This window comes from Pristiophorus japonicus, chromosome 9, assembly GCF_044704955.1.
Source record: "Pristiophorus japonicus isolate sPriJap1 chromosome 9, sPriJap1.hap1, whole genome shotgun sequence".
NCBI classification, from domain to species: Eukaryota; Metazoa; Chordata; class Chondrichthyes; family Pristiophoridae; genus Pristiophorus; species Pristiophorus japonicus.
In genome coordinates, this window is record NC_091985.1 from 168288900 (window position 1) to 168299586 (window position 10687).

The 10687-nt window shown below is 53.6% G+C and overlaps 1 pseudogene; it reads left to right on the forward strand.

Annotated features, from left to right (window-relative positions):
* The first annotated feature begins 10508 nt into the window (after positions 1 to 10508).
* Positions 10509 to 10687, forward strand: LOC139274231 (U2 spliceosomal RNA; annotated as a pseudogene).

The following is a 10687-nucleotide window of genomic DNA, read 5'->3' on the forward strand; positions in this document are numbered from 1 at the left end:
ACTCAGACACTTTTTTGTACTGGGCATTGGCCATGAGACGATCTCATGAAAACTTTTGACTGTAGAGACACCGACCCTCAGTAAGGCCATTGCGATAGCACAGGCGTTTATGTCCACCAGTGATAACACCAAACAACTCTCTCAGCACACAAGTGCTAGCAATGTTCATAAATTAGCAGAAATGTACAGGGCAGAAAACACGAGTCTGCAACTGCCAGCAGGCCTCAGGTGACCCAGATGACTCTGAGTCCATTTTCTGTCGGCCTTTTGGCTAAGATCAAGTGGAGTACCTGTTGATTGGGCATTCATATGCAAATCGACTGACTGCAGAAACTCGTTTTTCCAGTTTTGCTGGCTCTGGCCTTTGGCTTGAGCCAGGCGCCAATTGGAGAGAGGAGACAAAATCTGCATGTCGACTAACGATTCGACGGGCCCTTGGGCCTGTCAGGGGGCGGACACGGAGGTCCGCCCGTGCCCCGGACTGGGGCAACGAGAGAATGAAGGCTTCGGCCAAAACTCACAGCGAAAGGAGGAACCTGCAACCCGGATGGCGGCCAACCGAGCGGCGAACCAGGGAGTCCAAAACACCATCCGAGTGACGGTAAAGAAAGTGGAAGGACAGACAATGATCAACCGGGAACTTTTCGTGAAGAAACTCCTGCTGGGAACATGTGGCATGAAACTCGCCGACATCTTTGCCTTGCAGGACCACCCGAAGAGAGGTTACTTCGATGTGACCTTCAGAACCGTCACCCTCTGCCTGAAGTTCCTGAAGGGTTTGAAGGAGGCGAGTGAACCGGTGCGCTCAGTGATAACTTGGGAGCCGCTGTTCACCCTCCCGTCGCAGCGAAGACGCACTATCACAGTGCAAATGTTCGACCCCCACATCCCCGTCATCGATGTGCTGACTTTCCTCAACAGGTTTGTCGATGTGGCAGGAAGCAGCAGTGACGTGAAAGACGTGAGAGACGGGTACGGAATATGGACCAGCAAGCGCCAGATCCAGGCCACCTTGAGGGTGGACGCCAGCGGAACCATCCTGCACCCACCCTCCTGCTTTTCCATCGGAGGAAGCCGGGGCTACATGGTGTACGCCGGCCAACCCAACGTGTGCCGCACCTGCGGGAAGGCAGGCCATGTGGCGGCAAGCTGCAAGACGGTCATCTGCCGAAACTGCAAGAACGAGGGCCACCAGGCAAAAGACTGCAAGGAGACCAAGTGCTGCAACCTCTGTGGTCTGGCGGGGCACCTTTACAAAAACTGCCCCAAACGCAATCGCAGCTATGCGCAGGCAGCAAAGAACTTTGCACCAGAGGAGGAGGAAGCTGACGAACACAACGCTCCAGAGGAGAGCCACACCCTCCCCCCGACCATGAACTCGGGACAAGACGGCGAGGAAGAGAAGACTACTACCACGAGCTGCGAGCCACCAGCAGCCAGCAGCGAACCTCGCCCCCAGAGCACCGAACCCAGAGACGAGATGACATCAGACGAGGAAGCGGAATGGCAGATAGTCGGGAAAAGGCGCAAGGCCAAGAGGCGACCACCAAGCTCGGCAGAAACCAGCGACGGCAGCTTGTCTGATGAGGAAAAGTGCCACCGCCTGAAGAAGAGGCAATGCGCCATCCCACGGAAAAACAGGAGCAGGAAAGCGACCAACACAGCCCTGCCCCAGGAACCAGAGAGCAACAAAGGTCCCAGCGCACACGAGCTCCGGGAAACCGGGAGCGAAGGAGCAACCAACGCAGACCAGCCCCGGGACAACGGGAGCAGCGAAGTGCCCAGCACACCCCACCTCCGGAACACCGGGAGCGACGCAGCGGTCGACGCACAACAGCTCGACACCGCCGCGACTGACGAAAAGGGGGAACCACCAACACCAGGCGAGGACACTGCAGAGAACATTGAGGACTTAATCGCAGAACTGCAGCAGTCCCCTGGTCAAAACATCCCCACAGCAGAGGACGATGATGACCACGCCACCCCAGGTGCAGTAAATGTGGAATTTGATGTAAACAGTAATAACTTAGACATGCTGGAAATCGCCATTGTGGAATATAGGGGAACTGAAAACGGTTCACCTGAAATTGAAGATGTATCTGAACTGCAATGTATGTAAATGTAAAACATAGCGTAAAAATGGATTTAAAAATTGCTAGTATTAACGTGCGTAGCGTGAAATCGACTACGCGATGTGTTTCCACCTTGGGGTACCTCGCCAAGGTCAAAGCGGACCTGCTGTTCTTGCAGGAGTGCGGCCTGCCGCACTTCAGCAGTTACCGGCAGTGGTCACGATGGTGGACCCATGGACCATCCATTTGGTCAGGGGGCAACGACAGCCGAGCTTCCGGCTTAGGCATTCTGCTGCGGGGAGGCCACTTCACCATCACCGAAGTTAAGGAGTTGGTGGGCGGCCGCCTCCTCGTAGCAGATGTAATGTACAAAAACTCCCCTCTCAGGTTAATTAATGTTTATGCTCCAGCGGTGAAGAACGAGAGGCTGGCCCTCTTCCAGCAGCTCCCACTGTTACTGGCAACGTCCAGACCGGTCATTCTGGGTGGTGACTTCAACTGCATCATCGATGCGGCTGGACGATCCAGCAGAGCCGACAGCAAACTGGACGCCACGTCCAAACTCCTGATGGATGCGGTAAAAGATGCCAAGCTGTGCGACGTCTTCAGCAACCCTGCAGACGGAGCACCGCGCAGATACACCTGGTCGAGACCAGACGGGTCCGTCCGTTCCAGAATTGACTTCCTGTTTGTGTCCCACACGCTCAAGGTCAGATCCACCGACGTCACGCCGGTGTTCTTCTCTGACCACTGCCTCCTACTGGCTGACTGCCACATGCAGGACAACCAGAAAGTTGGCAGAGGGATATGGAAGCTGAACGTGAAACTGTTGACTCGGGAAAACATTGAGGAACTCAAGAGGGATTACAAAGGTTGGAGAACCGTAAAACCCCTCTGCGATTCCCCGATGCACTGGTGGGAAACAATCAAGACGAACATCAAGAGGTTCTTCATCCTCAAAGGTGTTCAGGAGGCGAGAGGGAGACAGAGGGAATTATCCCGACTCCAGACAAATATGCAAAACCTGCTCCTGCTGCAGTCGATGGGGGTCGATGTCGCGGAGGAACTCGAAGAGGTGAAGGGCCAGCAAGGCTCGCTCTTTGCCTCGGAGTCCTCCAAGATCATCTTCCGATCCAGAGTCCGCTCCGTCGAGCAGGATGAGACGTGTTCGCGTTTCTTCTTCCAAAAGGTACACAGGGGGAGCTCTGTGATCACTAGCCTAAAGGAAGAAGACGGTTCTGTGACGTCTTCGCAGCCTGACATGCAGAGGATCAGCGAATCTTTCTATGCCAGGCTGTACGAAGTCAAACCCACAGACCGCGCGGCCTCCCAGTCTTTCCTGTCGTCTATTTCGGATGTCTTAGACGACGGCAAGCGAGAGAGTCTGGACCACCCGCTAACTCTGGACGAGCTGACAAAGGCCGTCCGGTCCTTCGAGACGAATAAAACTCCCGGAAGCGATGGCTTACCGGTCGAGTTGTACTCGGCTCTGTGGGACTGGATAGGCCCGGACCTGCTGGAAGTGTACGGAGGTATGCTTCTGGCCGGCAGCATGTCAGAATCGATGAGGAAAGGCATCATCACCCTCATCTACAAGCAGAAGGGGGAGAGGGAGGAAATCAAAAACTGGCGGCCCATTTCGCTGCTCAATGTGGACTACAAGATCCTGTCAAAGGTCATCGCCAACAGGGTCAAGTCTGCTCTTGAGCTGGTGATTCACCCGGACCAGACCTGCGCTGTCCCCGGCAGGAAGATCTCTGATAGCCTCGCGCTACTCAGAGATACGATCGCCTACGTGCGGGACAGGAGGGTGAACACCTGTCTAATCAGCTTAGACCAGGAGAAAGCCTTTGACAGGATATCGCACACGTACCTGATGGACGTGCTCTCCAAAATGGGGTTCGGGGAGGGCATCCGAAATTGGGTCAAACTGCTCTACACAGACATCAGTAGTGCAGTTCTAATCAACGGGTGGGAAACTCAAAGCTTTCCAATCAGATCTGGAGTCAGGCAAGGCTGTCCTCTGTCGTCTGTCTTGTTTGTGTGTTGTATCGAGCCCTTTGCCGAGTCCATCAGGAAGGACGCGGGCATCAGAGGGGTGACGATCCCAGGCAGCGGAGGCGCCCAGGTCAAAACCTCGCTGTACATGGACGACGTCGCCGTTTTTTGCTCGGACACGCAGTCGGTCCGCAGATTGCTCGCAATCTGCGACCAGTTTGAACTGGCCTCGGGAGCAAAGGTCAACCGCACCAAAAGCGAGGCCATGCTCTTTGGTCACTGGACCGACCGAGCCTCCATTCCCTTCACCGTCAAGCCAGATTTCCTGAAGGTGCTGGGAATATGGTTCGGAGCGGACGGGGCGTGCGCCAAAAACTGGGACGAGCGCATTGCCAAGGTCAGACAGAAACTGTCATTTTGGGAGCAGCGCTCACTTTCCATCACAGGCAAGAACCTGGTCATCAGGAGCGAGGTGCTCTCGGTGTTGTTGTACGTGGCGCAGGTCTGGCCCATCTCACGATGCAGCGCCGCGGCAGTCACCCGAGCCGTCTTCCACTTTGTCTGGAGATCCAAAATGGACCGTGTCCGCAGAGACACGATGTACAAATCTCTGGACAGTGGAGGAAAGGACGTTCCGAACGTGGCCCTCATCCTGATGGCCACCTTTGTGTGCGGCTGCATCAAGCTATGCACAGCCCCCCAGTACGCAAACACCAAGTGTCACTACGTGCTGAGGTTCTACCTGTCCCCATTGTTGAGAAGGATGGGTCTGGCCACGCTGCCGCGAAACGCCCCCACCAGTTGGACCATGCCTGTCCACCTGTCCTTCGTGGAAAAGTTCTTCAAAAGAAACCCCTTTGACCACAAGGCCATCAAACAGTGGTCAGCACGTAAGGTCCTGGACACCCTACGAAAGAAGGAGACGGTGGACCCTGTCGGGTGGTTCCCTGAGCGGACTGTCGAACTTGTTTGGCAGAACGTCTCATCGCCAAAGCTTACACACAAGCACCAAGACGTAGCTTGGTTGGCGGTGAGGGGGGCCCTACCCGTCAGAGTGTTCATGCACAGCCGACGCCTCAGCAGCACGGCCCGGTGCCCCCGGGCCGGCTGCGGGGCGGACGAGACTGTCACCCATCTCCTTCAGGATTGCGCCTTTGCGACGCAGGTCTGGAAAGAGATGCAGTGGTTGCTGTCGAGGTTCATCCCAAGCAGCTCCGTAACACAGGACTCTGTGCTCTACGGGCTGTTCCCAGGGACACACACCGAGACAGACATCACCTGCTGCTGGAGGGCCATCAACTCGGTCAAAGACGCCCTTTGGTCTTGCCGAAACTTGCTGGTCTTCCAGAACAAGGAGATGACCACGTCCGCATGTTGCAGACTGGCGCAATCCAAGATCCAGGAATACGTGCTGAGGGACGCACTGAAAATTGGTGCAGTCGCCGCAAAGGCACGGTGGGGTAGGGCCACAGTCTAAAACCCTTCCGCCACGGAAAACCCGGGGGCAGAAATCAGCAGCAAACTCCCTCGGGCTGTATTTGTATTTGAAATTTACACTTTGTGTACATAGAGCACCAAACCTGTAAACATCAATGTAGTGCCATGTACAATGTAAGGTGTGTTATGAAATGCAAGTTTGAAAAGAAAAAATGTAAATGTACCATCACCCATTCCGGGCTCTGTAATGTAACACATGAAATGTAATTTGTGTAAATGTACCACAATGTACCCTGTTTATTGTACTGAATCGCAGTTGAACAGAAAAACGAGAAATGTAACGAACGAAACTGCCGTCGGCACCCAGATGTATTGTATGGGATTGCTGACCGCAGCGAAATGTAATGAAATGTCATCGAATGTACTGTACAGATTCTTTTTATGAATAAAGTATATTTTGAAATAAAAAAAAAAAAAAAAAAAAAAAAACATCCCCACAGCAGAGGACGATGATGACCACGCCACCCCAGGTGCAGTAAATGTGGAATTTGATGTAAACAGTAATAACTTAGACATGCTGGAAATCGCCATTGTGGAATATAGGGGAACTGAAAACGGTTCACCTGAAATTGAAGACGATGTATCTGAACTGCAATGTATGTAAATGTAAAACATAGCGTAAAAATGGATTTAAAAATTGCTAGTATTAACGTGCGTAGCGTGAAATCGACTACGCGATGTGTTTCCACCTTGGGGTACCTCGCCAAGGTCAAAGCGGACCTGCTGTTCTTGCAGGAGTGCGGCCTGCCGCACTTCAGCAGTTACCGGCAGTGGTCACGATGGTGGACCCATGGACCATCCATTTGGTCAGGGGGCAACGACAGCCGAGCTTCCGGCTTGGGCATTCTGCTGCGGGGAGGCCACTTCACCATCACCGAAGTTAAGGAGTTGGTGGGCGGCCGCCTCCTCGTAGCAGATGTAATGTACAAAAACTCCCCTCTCAGGTTAATTAATGTTTACGCTCCAGCTGTGAAGAACGAGAGGCTGGCCCTCTTCCAGCAGCTCCCACTGTTACTGGCAACGTCCAGACCGGTCATTCTGGGTGGTGACTTCAACTGCATCATCGATGCGGCTGGACGATCCAGCAGAGCCGACAGCAAACTGGACGCCACGTCCAAACTCCTGATGGATGCGGTAAAAGATGCCAAGCTGTGCGACGTCTTCAGCAACCCTGCAGACGGAGCACCGCGCAGATACACCTGGTCGAGACCAGACGGGTCCGTCCGTTCCAGAATTGACTTCCTGTTTGTGTCCCACACGCTCAAGGTCAGATCCACCGACGTCACGCCGGTGTTCTTCTCTGACCACTGCCTCCTACTGGCTGACTGCCACATGCAGGACAATCAGAAAGTTGGCAGAGGGATATGGAAGCTGAACGTGAAACTGTTGACTCGGGAAAACATTGAGGAACTCAAGAGGGATTACAAAGGTTGGAGGACCGTAAAACCCCTCTGCGATTCCCCGATGCACTGGTGGGAAACAATCAAGACGAACATCAAGAGGTTCTTCATCCTCAAAGGTGTTCAGGAGGTGAGAGGGAGACAGAGGGAATTATCCCGACTCCAGACAAATATGCAAAACCTGCTCCTGCTGCAGTCGATGGGGGTCGATGTCGCGGAGGAACTCGAAGAGGTGAAGGGCCAGCAAGGCTCGCTCTTTGCCTCGGAGTCCTCCAAGATCATCTTCCGATCCAGAGTCCGCTCCGTCGAGCAGGATGAGACGTGTTCGCGTTTCTTCTTCCAAAAGGTACACAGGGGGAGCTCGGTGATCACCAGCCTAAAGGAAGAAGACGGTTCTGTGACGTCTTCGCAGCCTGACATGCAGAGGATCAGCGAATCCTTCTATGCCAGGCTGTACGAAGTCAAGCCCACAGACCGCGCGGCCTCCCAGTCTTTCCTGTCGTCTATTTCGGAAGTCTTAGACGACGGCAAGCGAGAGAGTCTGGACCACCCGCTAACTCTGGACGAGCTGACAAAGGCCGTCCGGTCCTTCGAGACGAATAAAACTCCCGGAAGCGATGGCTTACCGGTCGAGTTGTACTCGGCTCTGTGGGACTGGATAGGCCCGGACCTGCTGGAAGTGTACGGAGGTATGCTTCTGGCCGGCAGCATGTCAGAATCGATGAGGAAAGGCATCATCACCCTCATCTACAAGCAGAAGGGGGAGAGGGAGGAAATCAAAAACTGGCGGCCCATTTCGCTGCTCAATGTGGACTACAAGATCCTGTCAAAGGTCATCGCCAACAGGGTCAAGTCTGCTCTTGAGCTGGTGATTCACCCGGACCAGACCTGCGCTGTCCCCGGCAGGAAGATCTCTGATAGCCTCGCGCTACTCAGAGATACGATCGCCTACGTGCGGGACAGGAGGGTGAACACCTGTCTAATCAGCTTAGACCAGGAGAAAGCCTTTGACAGGATATCGCACACGTACCTGATGGACGTGCTCTCCAAAATGGGGTTCGGGGAGGGCATCCGAAATTGGGTCAAACTGCTCTACACAGACATCAGTAGTGCAGTTCTAATCAACGGGTGGGAAACTCAAAGCTTTCCAATCAGATCTGGAGTCAGGCAAGGCTGTCCTCTGTCGTCTGTCTTGTTTGTGTGTTGTATCGAGCCCTTTGCCGAGTCCATCAGGAAGGACGCGGGCATCAGAGGGGTGACGATCCCAGGCAGCGGAGGCGCCCAGGTCAAAACCTCGCTGTACATGGACGACGTCGCCGTCTTTTGCTCGGACACGCAGTCGGTCCGCAGATTGCTCGCAATCTGCGACCAGTTTGAACTGGCCTCGGGAGCAAAGGTCAACCGCACCAAAAGCGAGGCCATGCTCTTTGGTCACTGGACCGACCGAGCCTCCATTCCCTTCACCGTCAAGCCAGATTTCCTGAAGGTGCTGGGAATATGGTTCGGAGCGGACGGGGCGTGCGCCAAAAACTGGGACGAGCGCATTGCCAAGGTCAGACAGAAACTGTCATTTTGGGAGCAGCGCTCCCTTTCCATCACAGGCAAGAACCTGGTCATCAGGAGCGAGGTGCTCTCGGTGTTGTTGTACGTGGCGCAGGTCTGGCCCATCTCACGATGCAGCGCCGCGGCAGTCACCCGAGCCGTCTTCCACTTTGTCTGGAGATCCAAAATGGACCGTGTCCGCAGAGACACGATGTACAAATCTCTGGACAGTGGAGGAAAGGACGTTCCGAACGTGGCCCTCATCCTGATGGCCACCTTTGTGTGCGGCTGCATCAAGCTATGCACAGCCCCCCAGTACGCAAACACCAAGTGTCACTACGTGCTGAGGTTCTACCTGTCCCCATTGTTGAGAAGGATGGGTCTGGCCACGCTGCCGCGAAACGCCCCCACCAGTTGGACCATGCCTGTCCACCTGTCCTTCGTGGAAAAGTTCTTCAAAAGAAACCCCTTTGACCACAAGGCCATCAAACAGTGGTCAGCACGTAAGGTCCTGGACACCCTACGAAAGAAGGAGACGGTGGACCCTGTCGGGTGGTTCCCTGAGCGGACTGTCGAACTTGTTTGGCAGAACGTCTCATCGCCAAAGCTTACACACAAGCACCAAGACGTAGCTTGGTTGGCGGTGAGGGGGGCCCTACCCGTCAGAGTGTTCATGCACAGCCGACGCCTCAGCAGCACGGCCCGGTGCCCCCGGGCCGGCTGCGGGGCGGACGAGACTGTCACCCATCTCCTTCAGGATTGCGCCTTTGCGACGCAGGTCTGGAAAGAGATGCAGTGGTTGCTGTCGAGGTTCATCCCAAGCAGCTCCGTAACACAGGACTCTGTGCTCTACGGGCTGTTCCCAGGGACACACACCGAGACAGACATCACCTGCTGCTGGAGGGCCATCAACTCGGTCAAAGACGCCCTTTGGTCTTGCCGAAACTTGCTGGTCTTCCAGAACAAGGAGATGACCACGTCCGCATGTTGCAGACTGGCGCAATCCAAGATCCAGGAATACGTGCTGAGGGACGCACTGAAAATTGGTGCAGTCGCCGCAAAGGCACGGTGGGGTAGGGCCACAGTCTAAAACCCTTCCGCCACGGAAAACCCGGGGGCAGAAATCAGCAGCAAACTCCCTCGGGCTGTATTTGTATTTGAAATTTACACTTTGTGTACATAGAGCACCAAACCTGTAAACATCAATGTAGTGCCATGTACAATGTAAGGTGTGTTATGAAATGCAAGTTTGAAAAGAAAAAATGTAAATGTACCATCACCCATTCCGGGCTCTGTAATGTAACACATGAAATGTAATTTGTGTAAATGTACCACAATGTACCCTGTTTATTGTACTGAATTGCAGTTGAACAGAAAAACGAGAAATGTAACGAACGAAACTGCCGTCGGCACCCAGATGTATTGTATGGGATTGCTGACCGCAGCGAAATGTAATGAAATGCCATCGAATGTACTGTACAGATTTTTTTTATGAATAAAGTATATTTTGGAAAAAAAAAAAAAGATGACTCTGAGTCCATAACAAAGGATGAATGCAAGGCAATTCACACCTTGTTGGCGTTGTGGAGGCTTCCATTCAGCCTATTCATGCCACTTCAAAAGGCATATTTGCAAGAGCTGTGGAACAATGGGGCACCTCCAACGAGCTGGGAGATGAGCTGCAAGCTCTGCTAAGCCTGCTAACCACCACATGGCAGAGGAAGATCGGTCCATGGTGGAGCAAAGTAATTTCGAGCCTCAGAGAGAGGAGGCAGATGCTGAAGTGCACGGGGTGCACACATTTTCGACGAAATGTCCACCTATAATGCTAAATGTAAAATTGAATGACTTACCCATAGCCATGGAACTGGACACTGGCGCTAGCCAATCCATCATGAGTAAAAAGATGTTTGAGACACTGTGGTGCAACAAGGCACTCAGACCAGCCCTGAGTCCCATCCACACGAAGCGGAGAACATACACCAAAGAGCTTATCACTGTCGCTTCTCGGCCTTTTGGCTAAGATCAAGTGTAGTATCTGTTCTTATCAGTTTAATATCCCCTGTGGGGACATGATATTGAATTGATTTTTGGACAGGGAGCTGGATCAGGGGCATGCCCCGTCCACTCCATGCACCGACCTGGTATTGCAATATTTCGCCTCTCGGCCTTTTGGCC